We start from the raw sequence: 23,969 nt of genomic DNA on the forward strand, positions 1-23,969 counted from the left end.
CCAAATAAAATGGAAGAAATAGAAATGTTGGGTGCAAGAATTTTATAATATTAATGCATTAAATATTAATATGAAGCCATAGTGAAAAGAGGTTTTTTCTGCAAACAGAAACTTTTTTTTGATTTACCTAATAACCTTGTGTGCAAGTGTTTTCAGTAAGGACGGTTAGCACTTCTGAGAGAATATTCAATCTGCCTGACGATACAAGTAATAGCAAGTTGAGGGTACAGATCATAGAATCTTAGTCCTGGATGGGAGCTAAGAAATAATTTAGTCTGCACAGATGAGGGACCTTAGGTCCAGAGCTGCTGAATGATTCACATAACTTCACATAATTGCCTAGTGACAGAGCTGGGATTAGAACCCTTGTCAACTGACATAGAATACAGGGCCCTGTGCTACCTCTCCCCGCTATGGCTAGAAAATGACTACTAATATATCAGCATGACCTTGGTGACTTAAAATTCACTCCTCAGAATATAACATGATTATGGAAATAGTAATCCAGAGACTGTTGTAAAGTTATTTTTGTACAGTTAAAACTTTTGGGGATATCTGGGGTTGTTCTTACAAAAGGGAAATGTGAAGAAGCATTTGTCACTTTTTCCAAGGCCCTTAGGTGCCTGGGAAAGGAATTCTTGGGAGAGGCTGATGGCTCTTTTGGTATAACATCCTTTTCTATCACCAGTGGAAGGTATGAGAGTTCACATGAACACAGAGCTCAGTTGGGTTACATCTGCTTCATGAAACAGCATGAGATATTGAGGAAATACTGATGTATGATGCTCCACAGTCCCCAGACCTGCATTCTTAAGGTAATTCTAGGGAGTTTGGACCTTTAAAAGATCAGCTCTTTCAAGTGGTTTATAACATCAAGATTACCCTAGAAAACTCAGTGAGACTACCTCATCAAGCTGCCTTCTCCAGATGTTGCTAAGAGAAGAGCTGCATTGACCAGCTGGCTGAAGGACTCAGGAGATTGATAAACTGTTCAAAGGAGATACCCAGTTGCTTATGGAAACAATATCTGGGTTTGGCACATTGAAATCAGTGTCAACATACCAACAGAAATTTCAGATTTATTTGAGAGGATCTTATTTTTCTGAAGTTGTACTTTGTCAGTCATCCCAACTAGGGGTACAGTTCTAACTTTATACTCTGTCTTGTGACTATCAAAAGGGAGGGAAGACTATAATTTAGATTATTTGCTACCTTTTTTGGTACTTCAGTTCACTTTATGCAAGGGGACTTACAGATGCAATCTCATTAAATCATCTCAATGATCTTAAAAAGTTTCTATCAATACATTTGTTTTGAACATGGGGAAACAGAGATTCAGATATGGAAGTGACTAGCCTGAATTCTTTCCAGTAGGATATGCAGGATTGAGATTAGAAACAAGTCTGTCCCACTCTAAAGTTCATGGTCTTTCTACTGTACTATACACTCTCGTATGCTTGTTTTTTTATTCTACATCTATCTGAGAAGGCTGAATTAAAGTTTTATAAAATTGTGGAGATTTATCTCTGGTCTTTCAGATGATATTCTTACTAAGTTACAAGAACACAGGCACAATATTCCATATGGAGATATTTAAACCAAGGTGTAGCTCATAATGCTTTGTCTTCCTAGCTCTCATTGTAGTTTCAAGTGCAGGAAGAATAATTAAAGAATGTGAAAATTATAACATGACATTCTTCATTTACTGTAGCTATAAATCATGGAATATCAAATAGTAGACAGGACATTTGGACAAGACAGAATCAGGGGCATCTTGTCTTGCTTCTTTATACATATAGGCGGCTATGGTTACAAGAGGTACTGAATTGAGAGGGAACTGGAAAAGCTACTCTAATATTTTAGTTAGTGAGATAGTAGCGAATGTTTCTCTTTCTGAGAGCAGGTGAAAGAACAACACTTTCCTATGACACAGTAAACACGATTTGACTAATAAAATACCGTGATTAATTTTTTGGTGAAATGGTGTTTCCTTTACATTACCCCATAGTACAAAAGAGCTAAAGCTGTGAAAGAGGAGGAAGTATCCTGGTATCTGTGACAATGTTACTCTCAAGATCACAGAGAACAGAGTTGAACCCAGTGGCCTAACTATGTCCACAAAGCACTTTCTCTACAATTTACTGCCTCTTCTTTCCCTAAATAGAACCCATAATTAACACTACACTGGGTTTACTAAGGTTCACTAAAGTTGGACTTTATAAATAAGCTTTTGTTATTAAAGAATATATATATATATATATTTGTTATATTTCCATACCCTATTTGGGGATAGAAGTCAGATAGCTGTTTTATTTTTCTTCTTCCCCATATTGAAACCAAACTTCCAAATTTCATATACAGTCAGAAAAATAGCAGCTATATTGGAATAATTTTTATTTTCTTTTAATTTTTAAAAATTATTCTAACCACTAGCATATAATTACAGCAGTTGGAAAAAACAATAACATTTGACTTACCCTTATTAATGTCCTGTCCAATTAAGAGGATTGATGTATTTCTTGTAAACAGAAGGCACATGCCTATGGGAAGCACAGTTCATTGTTTTGAAAACTAAAGGACTATAAGACACTCTGTCACAAGATACAGTCCTTGTATGAACAGTAGAAATAGATTCATTTAATTTAAACATCACCCTGATCTGCATTTCAAAACAAACAAGAAGGACTTTTTGAAGAAAGCATCAAAACAGTTGTAGGGAAAAATAGCATTTGGTGAAAAAGCTAAATTAAGCCATTTCTGAAAAGTAAATGGGTCATTTGATGCAATCTGAAATGACCATTTCACTTATCTGTGTACATTGTTTCATACAATATATGGCTACTAGTTTTCATAAAATGAAATTTTTAAAAAGCATGATAATTGAAGGAAAATTTGATCCCTCTAACCCCAGCTGCTTTGACAGCCCATTTAAAACTGATGTCTCTAATGAACATTCTGGATAGACAAAATCAGAGCAGGTTGGCTGTAAAATATTCCTGCCAGTGTGTAACACATGTGCTTCAGAAACCCAAGGTGTGCCTCTTGTTCACTCTTCCAGTTTCAGCCCCCAGGGAAGGGACTTTTGTTTTATCTGCCCAGCACCCTCTCCTCCTTACTTTTCTTTTAAAAAATGTTTCTTGGCTACACAGAATGGGAAAATTAATCTAATTCATCTCTCCTTGGTCCAAATGATGGACATATGACTCAAACCAGACCAACTAGAGTCCTTCCCTATGATTTTAAAATCTGCAACAGGGAGACTAGATTTTCTTTGTAGGTAAAAGGCTTTTAGAATAAAAGAACAAGCCACCTGCTGCCATATTTTTGATGTTCAGAAGTCCACACACATAAAGAGAACATGAAGCTAATCTGTGGAGTAAGGCAGAGAGAAGAGACAGCCCTAACTCAATTTGAGTCTTGACTCCCAGGTAAACCTCAGTGTTGCTCAACTGCCATTCATTTCATGGTTGGCTTACATGACCTAATTAATTTCCATTTTACCTTAAGCTGACTCAATTTGTTTTTTTTTTATTATTATTAAGAAAGAAATATTTCTTGACTAATTTCCTTAGCACAGTTGCCTACTTCTTCTGATGAGGGGGTGGGATATCAAAGAAAAATCTCCTCACCTTCTCCACACCTCATCTTCTCATCTGTAAAATGAGGGTATGGCTCTAAATAATTTGTAGTGTCCATCTAATTCTCACAGTCTGATTCCTTCTCTAGCCATGGGTCTCTGGAACTTGTCACACCTGAGGTTGTCACAAGTGTGATGGATGCTGGCTAGGGTGTGAAAAAGAAATTTGTCCTTGTGTTATCCCATTCTTTTTGCAGTCATTTTTTATTCTAATACCTCTGCTTCTCAACTGTTTCTCTTATCATTGAAGAAGTAGATACCAAAATTTACTCAAAATGTAGAATTCAAAGCTAACATTTGCTTTCTCCATTCTAGGCCTAAGGTTGATACAAGTGGATAATGAGGGTCTCTGAACAATTGTCCAACAAAGCTAAATCCAAGTCTTTTTAGGCAGTTACTCTCAAACTTTTCTACAGAAATATCCATAATAGCAGAAGAGTTAAATATGTTTTCTGTAGTTCTAGAACTCTGTGAACCTGAAATAAACTATCATAAGGATAAAATATATTTAGAGACTTGACTCCAGCATAAAACATCCAACATAAATTGTATATTCTATTCAAAAGTATAAAAGCATGACCTAAATGGGAAGGAGATCCAAGGAAGAGGGGATATATGTATACGTGTGGCTGACTCACTTTGCTGCACAGCAGAAACGAACACAATATTGTAAAGCAAATATATTCCAATAAAAAAATTATATTATGCACTGTTCAGAATTTGAAGAGAATGAAACACATGCTGCAAGAGAATGGAAATTCTATCCTTGAATAAAAATTATGCCAAAAGTAATATGAATTTTGCCTTGCATCTCTTGATTTCCAATACACGTATTTTTGACTGGAAAGAAAAGAGATGGCTTTTGTATAAAATGATTCTACTTCCTTGAATGCCAAACTTTAAAAAATGTGATTTTGTAAAATTAAGTTGATACAATTTCAAAAAAGTAATAATACAAAAACAGTGCTTTAATTTATTTAAAAGGAAGTAAAATGCATTCTTCAGACAGATACATCATATTTAACTTTTGATATCATGAGTATACTGATCGACAGTTGTTTGAAAGATTTTTATTATTGATGGCTCCTATTAGACATGTTTTCTGAAAGTGGAATCATATAAAGCCAGTAGTATGTGTTAATACAAGCTCAAATGATCTCATCAGGATTTCTTCATTCCACGGTGAGAGAATGGAAAACACAACAGATACATTTGAAGAAACAGAAGAGCTCACGAGAAGTTCAGAGCATGAAGCAAATTCAGAAGGATACATAAATATCTAGGGAACAGCTTCAAAGCAGGGAGTAGCTGAAGAGAAAACAGCAGAAGTGGAAGGAATTGCTCATGTGATGTGGGGTTGCAGTTGTAAACGAAGCATCTCTGCTACTACCCCAGGAGAAGGAGGGTGGACAGTAGCTATGGTAAAAATATGTGATAACCTCAGGGAATACAGAAGCTTTGAGAAACAGACAGAGTGAGCCTGAGACAAAGGGGGGTTCCTGGGACTTGACTTCAGTAAAACCTGCCTATGGAGAATGAGAGCTACAGCTTTCTTTCAGAAACTTGCTAATTTTTACTGGTCACGTGGTGGTAACATATTGTTGCCTAACTTTGGACATTTTAAAAGTAGGGGAACTTTTCTGTCAGTTCTGATATGATAATTGCAGAAAACACATCCTTTAATTGAAAGTCCTTTAATTGAATCACTTGGCCAGGAATCCAAATAACAAAATGTCTATTATGCTACTCTGTGTGCAATAGAAGTTATGCAACATGTTTCTTCTCAGAAAAGAGAATAAAAAGTAAAGAAAAAAGCACTCCCAGATGACCACTTTTAGTACTTTTATTTTATTGGGAGAGGTGAGGAACATGCACAAAATACATGTTCTTGAATTAATCTCCATTGGGTACAGAGAGAAAAGAGCTCATTATTCTTCTAACGGGCAAAATTTGATTTTATTGACACTCTTGCCGTATGCCAATTGCTTAGTGTGTCTCCCTAGTTTGTAGTCTTACAGATTTCATTGTTTTTAACTTAACAATTCTATGTTATATTCTCATGGATGTGTCTTTACACTATCTTACAATCCATTTCTGAAATAATAACTATAATTTCAATGAAAGTAATACATTACATGCTCTGTCGACTACATGAGCATGTCTAATTATTTGTAAGTGGGCCAAACCTTGCACATATTAGATAATAAATACATGAATTCAGTAAAAAAAATACTATATAGAACAATACAGTTTGATGAAGGTAGGCATTCCTTTTTTAATTCATTTTTTTGTCTCCATGGACTGGCTCTGTGTCTCATATCCAGCAGGTATGAAACAAAAGCTTGTTGAATAATGAATGCATGAATAAATTAATGATTAGATGGTTGAATTAATAGGTAAATAGTTGTATGTACTAACAAAAATGTTGGTGAATATATAGAATTATAGAATTTAATTGCTGAGTGAGATTATCTAGTTCTACCAAGACTTGACCTGATAAAGAGAATAATGGCCCCAAAGATGTTGAATTCTTAATCCCCTGAACCTTAAATATATTACCTTACATAGAAAATATATACCTTACATAGCAAAAAGGGCTTGGCACATGTGAGTAAGTTAAGGGTTTGAGACAGGAATATTTTCATAAATTATCCAGGTGGGCCTAATATAATCACAAGTTTCCTTGAAAGAGGGCAGCTGGAGGTTAGAATCAAACAAAGCCATGTGACTATAGAAACAGAAAGAGAGAGACTTGAAGATGCTGCCCTACTAGCTTTGAAGATGGAGTAAGGGGCTAAGATCCAGGGAATGCTGGGAGCCTTTAGAAGCTGGAGAAGACAAGAAAACAGGTTGTTCCTAGAGCTTCCAGAACAAAAACAGCCTTGCTGACACCTTGAAGTTAGCCCAGTGAGACCTATTTTTGGGCTCTGACCTACAGAACTATAAAGATAGTAAATTTGTCTTGTTTTAACTAAGTTTGTGGCAATTTGCCACAGCAGAAAAAAGGTATTGAGTAGTCCTACTCAGTAGATCGGGAATAAAGTCTGGAATCTGAAATTTACCAAGTACCCTCAGTATTTCTGAGGCAGTAATTATCTAGGAAACAGTGATATATTGTAACATACCCATTTTGTACTTGAAAAAGCACAATGTTAAGATCTCAATAAAATTAGTATAGACACAAGTTCAATTTATCATGTTGAAAAAACATGTTTGGAAAAACAAAGTAGAAAAAAACGAAACTATTAAAAATATGTTCTGTAACTCTGTATTGATTTTCGCCTCTTGCTTTTACAAAGAGAACAACGGCTAGCGTATGCTTTCACAGAGGGTGATTTTGATAACCCCTTCTATGCATGTTTCAAGCAGAAATTCTCCTCCTTCTATCATTTCTGTTTGTATTATTTCACATCTTTCAAAGAAGTTCACATTTCATTGCAGGGAGCCAAAGTTGGCCTGTGCTATGTCTCTAACTGTAAACCACACACACTGCTTACTTTCCTTTCTCTTGAATATGTTGTAGGGGTTTTTCTCTATCTCCTTCTTGAAGAGTATGATAAATACGTGCTGTGCACACATTTTTTTCTGTTTATTAAAATTATATTACTAAATTATACTAACGGCAGCTTTATTAAATACATATAATACATTCAGAGTTTTAACAATTTTAGAGTCATTCAATAGGTATGATAGTACTTCTTATTTTCTAAAAATATCAAAATTAGGGATAGCATTCTAATACTGCATTAGTAACTTAGTTCAAATTTAGGCTACTAATAGAAGAGGGAAAAACTATAATGCACCAAAGGAATTCTCAGAAATGACTCTTCCAAAACAATAAAATCTTAAAGCAGGTATTGGGAAGCCATGCTCTATTACAGATCAACAATTGGAATTGACATCCTATGTTTCCATATCCACTTTTTAGTATGATTTAACAATCAGTTTAATTCTTACTGTTCAGTTATTTTAAATTTGACATTATTCCTACTCACCCTCTCACACTAACATTTTCTTTGGCATATCATTTGACGCTATATATCTCTCTTTCTTTAAAAAGCAGGTTTCTCTAGGGGGACAAATTTCAGTATGAATGCCTGATTTCCTCCTTTCAGAGTGATTATTCCACAGGCAAATCTGAGCCTCTGTGTTTCTTATTTTCATTTTGTATTCAGCAAAATGATGGATTGCGAGATACACAGTTGTTAGGGGCTGTGACTGTTATCTCTGCTGCTTCCCATCGAAGTCTTGAAGCCTTTATTTTAGTGACTATATTGAAAATTGCAATGACATTCATAGGATTTCAAGGACCTCACTATTATATCGAGATCCTGAGTTTTGTTGCTGGCATATGTTATTGTCTGAGACATTAAGCAAGCAACTAGACCTCTGCTGGGGACCAGCTGTCCCTGTTTCCCAACCTGATACAATGGACTAATAATGAGGAAAGAAAATTTTCCTTGTGTTTGCCAGTGAGGCTCTTAAGTACTCTCTTTTTCTCGTGCTTGCTTTAGTGACTGCAGAGATTTTTCTCGCCAGATGCACATGCGGTAGCAAAAGCTGAAGCATCTCTCTTAGCTAATGAGCTGCAAAATATAAAAGTTTAGGACAGTCTCTATGGAAACTTTTGAGTATGGTGACCTGCCAGTGCTGAATGGGTGTGAGGTGACAATTCCTCCTAGAAGGCAGATTTTCACAAATGCGAGATGGTAAGATTGTATGAGAACCACTGAAGTTATCTCTACCTCAGTTTCCACCACTGGATCTAATTCACAGTTATATCATCAGGATTAATGAGTAATCTTAATTACATTAAATTTCTCAGAGATAAGTGTTATATAAATAGGAAGCACTCTATTAAATGCACAAAAGCTCAAGAAAGAGAAGCTAAACTTGTTATATAAAATGTGGTCTCAAATGTAAGTAATTGACCAGAAATCAGGACATTGGGCCAATTACTGGACATCCATTTTGTGTCATTTGAGAAAAATTGTACAGAACATCCTTTCTTCATTTCCAACATTTGCTTATTACATAAAGTAGATAATTTAGCACCAAATAAGGACATAGTTATATTCCCTCCATGTATCATTGCAGACTACTAAAAAAAGAATTATATTAAATTGGTAGTCAGAATCTTTCCTCAAATGATGATAATTGGATCTCAGATTCAAAGAACACCATTCAGTTGGAAAGAAATGGCCAGAGGAAATATAAAGGCTCTGTGCTCAGTATAAAGTATTTTATATTTTCTTAAATATTATATCAAGTTCACTCCACAAAGGGAGAAAATATTGATACAAAACATATATCTGACATTTAGCTTAAAAATGTCACTTGTTAATTGTTTATATTTCTATTATTATTCATGCTAACATGAATACATCTCCTTACCACTGTTAAGAATACTCACTAATTTTTTTGACTGTCCACTGAATATACAGTACTCTGATAAGATATTTTGATGGAGTTGGGGTAGAAAAACAATGAGGACAAAAGCTATCTGGATCCTTTATCATAATCAGCATCCATATTGTTAGCCTTATATAAGAATGCCTCCATAGTTAAGCTTTTGTGTTTTTAGCAAGTAATATTGAGACTTTTAGAAGATGCACACAAACTGTGATCTAAATAAAACTAGTATTTAAGATGGAAAAGAAGTTGACTCACATAAAAAGTCTTCAAAATTTGTCACTAGTGATTTTGGTAGGAAAGCTATTAATGTGTAGATTTGTTTATAACATGGCAAGTTGTTTTATCAGGGGACTCTTCATTGAGTTGAGAGCCATAAGCTATGGGGAATGTTTTACTGGAAATATATCTACAAGAAACTATATGAATTCTCCTACAAAGGGAAAGAAAGTAAACATCACTTACCTGGAAAACAAGTTGAAGATAAGTTATAGCATGATAAGATATATATAGAGCACTAAAAACAAATCAGGGTAACACATGATCCCCAAATAGAACTGAACACTTTTTGGATAGATATGATTCTGAAAACTCTTGTCTAAATGATTCATACTGGATTTGTGTGATTTCCCCTGTGACTCCTTCATGACCACTAAGAAGTTGTGTGGACCCCAGGGGAATATAAATTAAGTGGGTTCACAAATTCCACTAAGTCCTATGTGTTACCCAGCATGGTAGTTACTTCAACACAATAATTACTTGGTATAAATTATGAAAGGAGAGTGAAAGAATAAAATTAACATATTATTCAATAAAATTTCCCCATGTTTCATGGGGTAAATACAATCTCTGGGAATATATTTATAACTAAACATTTAAAAATTCTTTTATCCAGATATATTTTTGTCCCTGAATTAACTTTGTATATGCCTCATACACACAAACACCCCCCACACACACATACACCAAACAGTTTATATGATTAGAAATATATGCCAGGAATTGTGCTAGGTATTTTACACATGTACATTCACTGCTTTTTTACATCTAAAAAGGTGTCTTAGTCTATTTAGCCTGCTTTATACTATACTAAAATACAATAGACTGGGTGGCTTATAAACAACAGAAATATATTTTTCACAGTTTTGGAGGCTGGAAGTCCAAGATCATTGTGCCAGCATGGTTACACTCTGGTGATGGCCCTCTCCTGAGCTGCAGACTGCTTACTTCAGTGTTCTTACATGGTGGAAAGGGCGGGGGAGCTTGTGGGGACTCTTTGAGAACACTAATCCCATTCATGAAGGCTCTACCCTCATGACTTAATTAATTCCTAAAGGCCCCACCTCCTATTACCATCACCTTTGGTAGTTAGGGTGCAACATACAAATTTTGAAGGGACACATTCAGACCATAGTAGAGGGTAAAATATTGATTAATGTTTCCAATTAATATCGACAAAATTCCTTGTTAAGTGTAATGACTAAATAGTTGAATCTAAGGATGAAGAAACTAAGATAAAGAGTGGTTAGCAAAATTTTTACATGTAAAATGCTTTGAAACCCATTAAGAATGAAGCAAATATCATAACCAGAAGATTTTTTTAACATCTTTATTGGAGTAATTGGAGTATAACTGCTTTACAATGGTGTGTTAGTTTCTGCTTTATAACAAAGTGAATCAGCTATACATATACATATATCCCCATATCTCTTCCCTCTTGCATCTCCCTCCCTCCCACCCTCCCTATCCCACCCCTCTAGGTGGTCACAAAGCACCGAGCTGATCTCCCTCTGCTATGCGGTTGCTTCCCACTAGCTATCTATTTTACATTTGGTAGTGTATATATGTCCATGCCACTCTCTCACTTTGTCCCATCTTACCCTTCTCCCTCCCATATCCTCAAGTCCATTCTCTAGTAGGTCTGCGTCTTTATTCCCGTCTTGCCCCCAGGTTCTTCATGAGCATTTTTTGTTTGTTTTTTAGATTCCATATATATGTGTTAGCATACGGTATTTGTTTTCCTCTTTCTGACTTACTTCACTCTGTATGACACACTCTAGGTCCATCCACCTCACTACAAATAACTCAATTTCGTTTCTTTTTATGACTGAGTAATATTCCATTGTATATATCCAGAAGATCTTAAGGAATTTCATCCCAGAATGGAAGGTACTAAGTGATAACACATATCAAAGTGCTCATTCTATTTAAATATCAAAACTCCATTTAAACCTTGGAAGTGTAACTCTGACCCTTAAATTAAAGCATAGTATTGGTTTTGTTTATTGCTTCTTAAGTGAAAACATGTTCATCATTAAACTGAATTTCTCAATTTTTTTGTTCCATAAACTACTCTCAGGATTTGTTTCCCTCCACAAATCAGTATCTTGGTATAGAAAGGGTCATATCATTCAGGTGACCCTTTTGGCCATTGTATTTTGAAAACTATAGTTTTTGAACTAATGACTATGTTGTAACTATACAGAAATAATGAAGTTAGTGTCCTCTATATTGCAGAATTTTGGTAGAATAAACAATAGCTAAAGCCAAAGGGTAATAGAATTATAAAAATTATTTTGTATGTCTTAATTTATACATCAGCATTTCAAAAATGTCATATCCCAAAGTGGTAATGTCTACATTTATTTTGGCTTTGTATATGCATACATCTAAATGTGCTAAGCTTTGGTTAAAAGTCCCCTTCTGGTTGCTGCAGCTGCCTTATTCCTCTCTCTAGGAAATAGTATTTTAAGAAGGACAAAAATTATTGCTTAATAACCATTTCTATTTGAAAGTTCATTTAAATATATAGTTAGATATATTTAATATGTATGTTTATATTATATTTGCTTATTTCCAAATACATTTTCTAACAACCACAAAAATGTGAAATATAACATATCAGATGATATAACAACTGAAAAGTAATTATTTCTCACCCCAGTGGTTGTCTTTTCTTCTGATATGAATAAGGTATAGAGAAGTTTGCTTTCTTAAACATGTTCCTTTTTGACTCACAGTTATCAACTACTTGTAGTAAGAAATAAATGTAGATTTCTTTATTTAGAATATTGACCCTTGGGGGAGGTATATTTCAAAGGCAAAGCTTTTGCAAGTTTGAGTAGCTCCAATTTTAAAAATATCATTCCAGAGATCATTTCTTTCAATTTTTTTTCTTCAGTTAGGGAGAATTACAATGCAATTTCAAATTCAATTCAAGCCTCTGACCTGATCTACTAGAACATAAATATACCCAATACAATTACATCAGTGACCAAAGAACACTTTCTATTTCCTTGGGGATGATTCTTTTCATTGTTTCCCAAGAATAAGAGAGACTTAGTGAGTGGAAGACCAGATATATGGAGAGTAATAGCTAACAGGACAGGTTTTCCCCCAACTGCAATAGGAAGATATCACACTTTGATGATGATGTGAAGCAAGCATTTCAGTCCAGCTGTTTAATCCACTGCTCCTTTTAACACATTAACCTTTTAATGTAATGGGGAAGCTTATAAATTAACAATATTTTATTATTACTCAAATAAATCAATTTCACAGTAAATCAATTATCCAGACAGCAATATTCCACATATTTTCATTATCTACTAAGCACTGAAACCCAGAGAGTTATCTTGTGACAGAAAATAAAAAACACATCAAAGATAGTTTTAAAGGCTTCATGTCCAAACTATGGAACAGATGAGTTAAAATAAATACATCAGGAAGGAGAGCAACATGATTCATGGGTCTATTTTTTGTTTTGTTTTGTTTTGTTTTCGTATTTTCAAAATATTTATTGATACGTGGAGATTGTTTTTAAATAGCAGCATTTTTGTTTACATTTTAGAATGCATTTCCTTCAAATGGTAATTGCAATGGTAAATAAAGTTAATAGTACAATATGACCATTGAAATCCAAATGAAGGTTCCAGGAGAGTGAGCCTTTGAAGAGTCTCTTGTGACTAAATCAGGACAATCACAAGTATGACAAGTAATTTGTTCTGAGAAAAGGTGGCCCATGTGTCCAAATGGACTCATTGGGTGATCTCTTTTCCAGGAATAATGAGAGTAGCACATTCTTCTCTCATTTACTACCTATTTGACCTTTGTCCAATCACCAGGCCTCACTGTGCTATAATTTTCTTCACCAAAAAATAAAATACTAAAAAGAATATATATATATATATATATTCTTTATATATATATATATATATATATATATATATATATATATATATATATATGAACCACTTTGGTGTACACCTCAAACTAACACAACATTTGTAAATAAATTATACTTCAATAAAAAAATAAAATTAAAAAAAGAAAACTAACTTATTAATAAGAGACCAGTGAGAAGAACAATGAATGTTAGCAAATTAAAGTGTATTGCAGGAGCATTGTTAAATAATGAATTATCTATTTATGTGTGAATATTAGGACTCTTGAACATCAACTCTAAACATACCCAGAATTTCTTTTATAAGGCATAGGCCTACTGTTTCTCCCTTGAGATTCAAAAATCAAACACTCAGAAATCATATGAGAAAAAAGTTTTCTTTTAGAACATAATTTTTCCCCCTTTTTATAGAGTTCTGAATGAGTTGGAAATTCCAGCTATAATTGAGCAGATTACTTATCTGTGACCTACTATACCTATTGATTTGAAGGACAAAGTCAGTAGGCTCTTTAGGTCCAACCAGATCAGTGATGACTTTGCTTGTGCATGGTTTCAGTTAACCAAGATTGTTTTTAGGACAGTAAGCTCCACACTTAGCTTTCAGTGGAATTTGACTTGTAAGAATAGATCAGTGTTTTGGAAACGTCATGTTCTTATTTTAATGAGTTTATAATTAAGCAGAATACAGGTTGTTTTCTTTACAGAATCCCACCTACAAGGATTCTATTGATTTATTGTTTCATTATATGAAATAGAACGTCAGGGTGAAGGTGAAGCAGAAAACAAATTATGATCTAATCTGAGATGTAGATCTATATTGAAGTGAGACTGCTGACCTGTGAAATACATGCAAGGAGTATTTACAAAACCATTCCTATTGTCAAAATGATGAAAGGAGATCTTTGGTGTGCAGTCGGGACTGCAAAGTCAGGAAATTTCTAAAGGTACTCCTGAACTTAAAATGCTAAAATAATTTGCACATATTTGCATTGACAAGTGAGGTTTTTATTTAATTGAAGATGGAATAATTTAGTATCTCTTTATGTGTTTTTATGTACAGAAAAAAATAGGTTTGGGAAGAACAATGTTGCATGGGGAGGTACTAATAAAATTAAATATATGTATGTTGAAGACTATGGTTTAGCTTTGTATATATTTTCAAATATCATTATTGTCACCAAAATTACTTTGGGACTATTATGTTGCCATGGACTTTACTCACATGGCAACCTTCCTCAGGCATACAATCTTCATCTTTATCAAATGAAATTAAGTCAACCTATAGACAGGCATTTATAACTGTAAAGCAAGAGATTAGTTATCATTATTCTTTTACTTCTTTAATTATTTAGCCAACACCATTGAGTACTACTTTATATCAAGGTATGTATAATTCCTGGTAGGAATTAGAATAAAGAAATTAACAAAATAGTCCCTGTCCTACAGAAGTTCATAAAAATTAACAATTTAAATGTAATTTGACATAAAGCAGAGTATTAGAAGACTACTGAGGAAGATCAAAAGAAAAAGTGTACAACTACTAGAAAGGCAACAAGCTTAGGAGTCAAGAAAACTAGATTCTATCATAAGTAATGTGATTAAACAGTTCTAAGGATATAGATCGTTTTTCTCATTTATAAAATTAGTTTGAAAGGACTATTTATAGGACCTTGAACCTTAAATGTCCTGTAATTCTAGGATATTACACCTACATCATAAAATTACATTTGATAAAATAATGTTTGAAAGTAAACTTATATCTGTGACAGAATAATTGATATTTTATTAGATTGACAAATGCATTTTACCTGCACAAATGAATTTCTGATGTTATATCTACTTCATTTAAAAGTGTTTTAATTAGATATATATGAGCACATTGTCAAGGTAGTTCTTGTTTCTGAAACAAGAATTGGGATCCATCCACAAATATATACTATTCCAAGAAGGTACACTCTTGTCTTTACTTGTTTGTATTTGAATTGGAACTCTGATCAATGTAGGACATACAAATTAAATATGTATTCATGGAAAAAAGAAGAAAGAGGAAAGAAAGAGAAAGAGAGAAAGAAAGAAAGAGAAAGAAAGAAAAAAGAGGAGAGAGAAATCATAAATTTTGTGTGATACTCAACTCAATTTATACAATCTATAGATTGCAAAAGAGAAAAAATGTTATTTTGTAACATTATTGAAATTAGAGATTTAGCCTATAATCAATAATTTTTATGATAAATCAAATTACAAAATTTTATTTTCAATCTTCCAAGGAGATTGTAAGGAAATAAAGGAGATATAGCATACTTAGGATTGAGGTGGTAGAGTCTCATTTGAGTTTTGATGAAAAGCACCTGTATCAGGACATCTTTACCTTAAGTATAATTTTGAAAGATTGCTTGCTGTAGATATTTTTGATAAGATATCATGAGAATTCCACTTAAGTTTTATATATGATAAATACAAAGAAATTCCAAAGAGAAACAAATTATTATTATTTTGCTCTCTTGTGTAATGCTGACTATAAATTTAATTGCAGTGGTTGAGAGTCCACCTGTCGATGCAGGGGACGGGTTTGTGCCCCGGTCTGGGAAGATCCCATATGCCGCAGATCAGCTAGGCCCGTGAGCCATGGCCGCTGAGCCTGCACATCCGGAGCCTGTGCTCCACAACGGGAGAGACCACACCAGGGAGAGGTCTGTGTACTGCAAAACAAACAAACAAAAAACACATGGAAAGAATATTATTAGTTTTGAGGAATCTGGTACCTTATATATTCGCCACAGATAGTTATCATCTGTGGGTTAAATCAGCTTCACCACAGAGAATGTTAAACATGTAAATTAGTATGTATTATAAAGATAATGTTTAATTAAAAACCCAGTTTGAAAATCAGTTTTCTTTAAAAAAATTTAAAAAGCTATTCTATTTGACACATCTTTAAAACAGAAACTTATAATTTCCTTTAGTTTAAAAATGATTATTATAATAAAGTATATCATTTACTAAGAACCTTCTAAGTGCCAAAAATAGTCATTCATTCATTCATTCAAAAAATAATTATTTAGTACTTATTGTGTACTAGTTACTGTCCTAAGCAATAAATAAAACTGTATCCAAATTCAAGGAGATTACATTCTATTGGGAGAAAACGGATGATAAGTAAATAATAAATATATATTGAATATGTCAGTCTAAGTTTTATGTAGAAGAATAAAACAGGATATAGGGAGGGAGACTGAGGACATGAGGAGGGATGATATTTTAGCTAAGGATGGCATCTTAGCTTTGGCTGCCACAACAAATTAACATATACAGGGTGGCTTAAACAACAAATATTTATTTCTCACAATTCTGGAGTGGGAAGTCCAAGATCAAGGTGCCAGCAGATTTGGTTCTTGGTGAGGGCTCTCTTTCTGGTATGGAGAAGGCCATTTCTTGTTATGTCCTCACATGGCAGGTAGAGAACAAGTTTGTTCTCTTCCTCTTCTTATAAGGACACTAATCCCATCATGGGGACTTCACCTTCATGATCTAATTACCTCCCAAAGGCCCCACTTCCAAATATCATCACTTTAGGGCTTCAACATATGAGTTTTGGAGGGACACAAAATTTCAGTCCATATCAGACAAGCAAAAAGTATCTCTCTGATGAAGTGACATTTGTGCAGATATATGAAAGAAAGGAGGGAGTCAGGCCTATAGATAACTGGGGAAGATTGTTCTGGAAAAGGTCCTGAAGTATGAGGTATATAACATGTTCAAGTTGTAGGAAGAAAGTCCATGACCAATCAATGGAGCTGGGGAGATTGACGGAGGATAGTGTAGACAGGTAGTGAGTTTGCCAAAATGCCTATGGTTTTGTAAGCCAGGGAAAATGCCTTAGACAAATAGGAGTTGAATTCTGGTTACATATTTAACTTAGAAAAGACAACTTTAAAGACTATGAATTGTGAGATTTGAAATAGATTATCCAATGATGCCTCCAAGGTAATTGTTGTGAAGCAACTGGTCAAAGGCAGTTACCATATACTCAGGTTGGGAGGATTAGAAGGGGGGCTAATTGGAGAAGACACTGAATTCAGCTTTGTAAATGTTATTTTGAGATATCAATTAGATATCCAGGTGGAAATTTCAAGAAGGTAGTTGCACATGAGAAACTTGAGCTTTGAATAAGGTCAAGACTAAAAGGGTATATTCATGGATAAAGTCTCACAAAAATTATTAATGAAAATATTATTCTCCCCAATATGTAGATGAAAATAGATTAATTTATTTTTTAAGTCCACCTAGCTTGTAAATAATGGATCTATAAGTTGATGCAGCTCTGTCTGATGGCATAAGCCATGGCCTTTCTTTTAGAATGGTTTAAGTTACAAAGATTAAATATTCAAAATGATAAAACAACTTCAATATAATTTTGAGAAAAATAACACCTTAAATGTTCATTTTCCTCCTTTGTGGAAAATCTGATCCAAAGGAACTTGAATTCATTCAATTAGTCAATAACAGTATATATTGAGAACCACTGTATGCTAGACATTATTCTAGATAGTAACAATTTCATGGTGAATAAGACATTATATCTTCCTTTGTGAAGCTTATGTTCTATAAATGCATAGCTAATAGTATACACTTTTAGATTAAATTAAGTGCTTTCATATCATTGAGAAAACAAATGCAGATTAGTGGTCAGAGAAAGCTTCTACTTAAGCAGATTGCCAAGTATTGAGAAAAAAACAAACATTTCTAGATTCAGGAGTGGATATGAGAGAGTGGTTGAGGATGGGTACAAGCAAGATATCGCAATTACAAAGATTAGGGATAGGGATAGGGGTTAGGGATGATGTGGGTGGGGGGCAGAGGACTTATCAAACAGATGGGATAGCAAGTGAAAAGTTCCTGAAATAGAAGGTAGTTTTGTCAGCTGAAATTCACATTTATTTGCTGCTAAATATTTTTTAAAACTTCAGCACCATTCACATCTTTCTGGTGTATAGATTTTTTATTAAGGTTGTCTCCGATAGATTCACAGACAAATTCCCACACCAAAACACACATGTACATATCTAAGAAACATTACCACAACTTGTGATCTTCAACAACATAATATTAATCTTTATTCTAGCAGTGTGAGATGGTTGGAAATATCGAGAATTCAAGATTGGTATATTGTAAGTCATGGAAATCAGAAAGCTGATAAAGCTCAGCAGAAGAAGGAAACCCAAATCTTGCCTCCTGCTATGTTACAGTAGGAGAGAAAATGTTTCTGTAACATCTGTAATCTTGGGTCAAAATGAACTTCTTTGAAAAGATTGTGATATATCACATTGCTCTCTGTGGAGTCCCTCTGGTAAATGAGGGCAATGAAATTCTTCTAGTTCTCAGCAGCCAGAGAGAAGTTTGTCTTTTCTGGATTAACGTAGGTGCCAAAGAATGTCAAAAACTTCCGGGAGAAAGGGCACTGTACTGAAAATCCTTTCCATTGGATTTGGAACCCTATCTAAATTTTTCTACCACTCAGATATTTTGGATCTGGAATCTATGCCTCTGATTACAGTGCCAATGAAAAGGAAACTATGGAAAAATTTTTATAAAATAAATTGTTAGTAATGGATAAACATATCAATATGTACAAGTAGGCACCTGAGAAATACATGGAAAATATATATTGAGTTGGGACAAGGTTCATTCTGGTTTTTCCTTAACATCTTATGGAAAAACCCGAACGAACTCTCTGGCCAGCCCAATATATTCTGGGTCAGAAAGAAGAAGACAACAAAGAAGACGTCTGTTATTTCATACATCAATGTAAATAATTATACCTAAATGTCAGTTTAATTACCTCAAGTGTGTTTACAGTGCACACTGCCAATCATTTTAAAATCAACTCTGCAATTTTTCCTTAGGTCAGAGTATAATTAAATATTTCAAGCCTTATATGGAGAAGAAACAGAAGAAAATGTCAAGAAACCCAAATACAATCTACAATTACAGAGAGCCTTCCAAATAACAATGCATGTGTTCATATTTTATCTCACTAAGTTTTATAATAACACTGGTAAATTATTAGTCTCAATTTAAGATTCAGAGAGCATAAGCAAGTTTCCAGATTTGAGAAAGTAGTAAATGATAGATCCAAGATGCTGGATTGGATCTTAACACAGAAGAATTCTGAATTTCACAATTCTTTCCATGGAAGAAAACCATTATTATTATTTTTTTTTTGAGCCAGAGCAAAAAGAAATTATTTTATTGACCTCAGATTTTAAGAAAGCTTTGAACAAATAACAGGTATTGATTTCAATGTCATGTTGGAGTCTTTTGAGTGAACAATTCCAAGTCATTATCTGATGATATTTAGTTATTTATTTATTTTTATTTTTTGCGGTACGCGGGCCTCTCACTGCTGTGGCATCTCCCAGTGCGGAGCAGAGGCTCCGGACGCACAGGCTCAGAGGCCATGGCCCATGGTCCTAGCCGCTCCATGGCATGTGGGATCTTCCCGGACTGGGGCACGAACCCGTGTCCCCTGCATCGGCAGGTGGACTCTCAACCACTGTGCCACCTGGGAAGCCCTCTGATAATATTAAAATGATAATTTACTTAGTGTACTGCCTCTTTTGGTAGTTGTTAGCATGGCATGGTTTCACCAGAGCTGGTGCACACGCTCCAGAATCATATTTTTATCCTATTAAATGCGAAATAATTTAATTTAATTTTATTTTATTTTATTTTGTCATCTTTATTTTTTATTTTATATTTTTTGCTTTATAACAAATTTAATCAGTTATGCATATACATATGTTCCCATATTCCCTCCCTTTTGCGTCTCCCTCCCACCCTCCCTATCCCACCCCTCCAGGCGGTCACAAAGCATGGAGCTGATCTCCCTGTGCTATGTGGCTGCTTCCCACTAGCCATCTACCTTACGTTTGGTAGTGTATATATGTCCATGCCACTCTTTCACTTTGTCACAGCTTACCCTTCCCCCTCCCCATATCCTCAAGTCCATTCTCTAGTAGGTCTGTGTCTTTATTCCTGTCTTACCCCTATGTTCTTCATGACATTTTTTCCCCTTAAATTCCATATATATGTGTCAGCATACAGTACTTGTCTTTCTCTTTCTGACTTACTTCACTCTGTATGACAGACTATAGGTCCATCCACCTCATTACAAATAGCTCAATTTCGTTTCTTTTTATGGCTGAGTAATATTCCATTGTATATATGTGCCACATCTTCTTTACCCATTCATCTGATGATGGACACTTAGGTTGTTTCCATCTCCGGGCTATTGTAAATAGGGCTGCTATGAACATTTTGGTACATGTCTCTTTTTGAATTATGGTTTTCTCAGGGTATATGCCCAGTAGTGGGATTGCTGGGTCATATGGCAGTTCTATTCGTAGTTTTTTAAAGAACCTCCATACTGTCCTCCATAGTGGCTGTACCAATTCACATTCCCACCAGCAGTGCAAGAGTGTTCCCCTTTTTCCACACCCTCTCCAGCATTTATTGTTTCTAGATTTTTTGATGATGGCCATTCTGACTGGTGTGAGATGATATCTCATTGTAGTTTTGATTTGCATTTCTCTAATGAGTAAAGATGTTGAGCATCCTTTCATGTGTTTGTTGGCAGTCTGTATATCTTCTGTGGAGAAATGTCTATTTAGGTCTTCTGCCCATTTTTGGATTGGGTTGTTTGATTTTTTGTTATTGAGATGCACGAGCTGCTTATAAATTTTGGAGATTAATCCTTTGCCAGTTGCTTCATTTGCAAATATTTTCTCCCATTCTGAGGGTTGTCTGCTGGTCTTGTTTATGGTTTCCTTTGCTGTGCAAAAGCTTTGAAGTTTCATTAGGTCCCATTTGTTTATTTTTGTCTTTATTTCCATTTCTCTAGGAGGTGGGTCAAAAAAGATCTTGCTGTGATTTATGTCATAGAGTGTTCTGCCTATGTTTTCCTCTAAGAGTTTGATAGTGTCTGGCCTTACATTTAGGTCTTTAATCCATTTTGAGCTTATTTTTGTGTATGGTGTTAGGGAGTGATCTAATCTCATACTTTTACATGTCCCTATCCAGTTTTCCCAGCACCATTTATTGAAGAGACTGTCCTTTCTCCACTGTACATTTTGTACATTTGTAGTATTTTGTTGAGGATTTTTGCATCTATGTTCATCAGTGATATTGGCCTGTAGTTTTCTTTCTTTATGACATCCTTCTCTGGTTTTCGTATCAAGGTGATGGTGGCCTCGTAGAATGAGTTTTGGAGTGTTCCTCCCTCTGCTATATTTTGGAAGATTTTGAGAAGGATAGGTGTTAGCTCATCTCTAAATGCTTGATAGAATTTGCCTGTGAAGCCATCTGGTCCTGAGCTTTTCTTTGTTGGAAGATTTTTATCACAGTTTCAATTTCAGTGCTTGTGATTGGTCTGTTCATATTTTCTATTTCTTCCTGATTCAGTCTTGGCAGGTTGTGCATTTCTAAGAATTTGTCCATTTCTTCCAGGTTGTCCATTTTATTGGCATAGAGTTGCTTGTAGTAATCTCTCATGATCTTTTGTATTTCTGCAGTGTCAGTTGTTACTTCTCCTTTTTCATTTCTAATTCTATTGATTTGAGTCTTCTCCCTTTTTTTCTTGATGAGTCAGGCTAATGGTTTATCAATTTTGTTTATCTTCTCAAAGAACTAGCTTTTAGTTTTATTGATCTTTGCTATCGTTTCCTTCATTTTTTTTTCATGTATTTCTGATCTGATTTTTATGATTTCTTTCCTTCTGCTAACTTTGGGATGTTTTTGTTCTTCTTTCTCTAATTGCTTTAGGTGCAAGGTTAGGTTGTTTATTCGAGATATTTCCTGTTTCTTAAGGTGGGATTGTATTGCTGTAAACTTCCCCCTTAGAACTGCTTTTGCTGCATCCCATAGGTTTTGGGTCGTCGTGTCTCCATTGTCATTTGTTTCTAGGTATTTTTAAATTTCCTCTTTGATTTCTTCAGTGATCACTTCGTTATTGAGTAGTGTATAGTTTAGCCTTCATGTGTTTGTATTTTTTACAGCTCTTTTCCTGTAATTGATATCTAGTTTCATAGCATTGTGGTCAGAAAAGATACTTGATACAATTTCAATTTTCTTAAATTTACCAAGGCTTGATTTGTGACCCAAGATATGATCTATCCTGGAAAATGTTCCATGAGCACTTGAGAAAAATGTGTATTCTGTTGTTTTTGGATGGAATGTCCTATAAATATCAATTAAGTCCATCTTGTTTAATGTATCATTTAAAGCTTGTGTTTCCTTATTTATTTTCATTTTGGATGATGTCTCCATTGGTGAAAGTGGGATGTTAAAGTCCCCTACTATGATTGTATTACTGTCGATTTCTCTTTTTATGGCTGTTAGTATTTGCCTTATGTATTGAGGTGCTCCTATATTTGGTGCATAAATATTTACCATTGTTATATCTTCTTCTTGGATCGATCCCTTGATCATTATGTAGTGTCCTTCTATGTCTCTTCTAGTAGTCTTTATTTTAAAGTCTATTTTGTCTGATATGAGAATTGCTACTCCAGCGTTTTTTGGTTTCCATTTGCATGGAATATCTTTTTCCATCCCCTTACTTTCAGTCTGTATGTGTCTCTAGGTCTGAAGTGGGTCTCTTGTAGACAGCATATATATGGGTCTTGTTTTTGTATCCATTCAGCCAATCTGTGTCTTTTGGTGGGAGCATTTAGTCCATTTACATTTAAGGTAATTATCGATATGTAAGTTCCTATTCCCATTTTCTTAATTGTTTTGGGTTCATTATTGTAGGTCTTTTCCTTCTGTTGTGTTTCTTGCCTAGAGAAGTTCCTTTAGCATTTGTTGTAAAGCTGGTTTGGTGGTGCTGAACTCTCTCAGCTTTTGCTTGTCTGTAAACGTTTTAATTTCTCCATCAAATCTGAATGAGATCCTTGCTGGGTAGTGTAATCTTGGTTGCAGGTTTTTCTCCTTCATCACTTTAATTATGTTCAGCCACTCCCTTCTGGCTTGTAGAGTTTCTGCTGAGAGATCAGCTGTTATCCTGATGGGAATTCCCTTGTGTGTTATTTGTTGTTTTTGCCTTGCTGCTTTTAATATGATTTCTTTGTGTTTAATTTTTGACAGTTTGATTAATATGTGTCTTGGCGTATTTCTCCTTGGATTTATTCTGTATGGGACTCTCTGTGCCTCCTGGACTTGATTAACTATTTCCTTTCCCATATTAGGGAAGTTTTCAACTATAATCTCTTCAAATATTTTCTCAGTCCCTTTCTTTTTCTCTTCTTCTTCTGGAACCCCTATAATTCGAATGTTGGTGCGTTCCATGTTGTCCCAGAGGTCTCTGAGACTGTCCTCTGTTCTTTTCATTCTTTTTTCTTTATTTTGCTCTGCAGCAGTTATTTCCACTATTTTATCTTCCACCTCACTTATCCGTTCTTCTGCCTCAGTTATTCTGCTATTGATCCCTTCTAGAGTATTTTTTATTTCATGTATTGTGTTTTTAATCGATGCTTGATTCATCTTTAGTTCTTCTAGGTCCTTGTTAACTGTTTCTTGCATTTTGTCTATTCTATTTCCAAGATTTTGGATCTGGGAAATAGAATCTTGGATCATCTTTACCATCATTATTCTGAATTCTTTTTCAGGTAGACTGCCTATTACCTCTTCATTTGTTAGGTCTGGTGGGTTTTTATCTTGCTCCTTCTCCTGCTGTGTGTTTTT

The sequence above is a fragment of the Mesoplodon mirus genome (assembly GCF_964341445.2).
Source record: "Mesoplodon mirus genome assembly, chromosome: 2".
NCBI classification, from domain to species: domain Eukaryota; kingdom Metazoa; phylum Chordata; class Mammalia; order Artiodactyla; family Ziphiidae; genus Mesoplodon; species Mesoplodon mirus.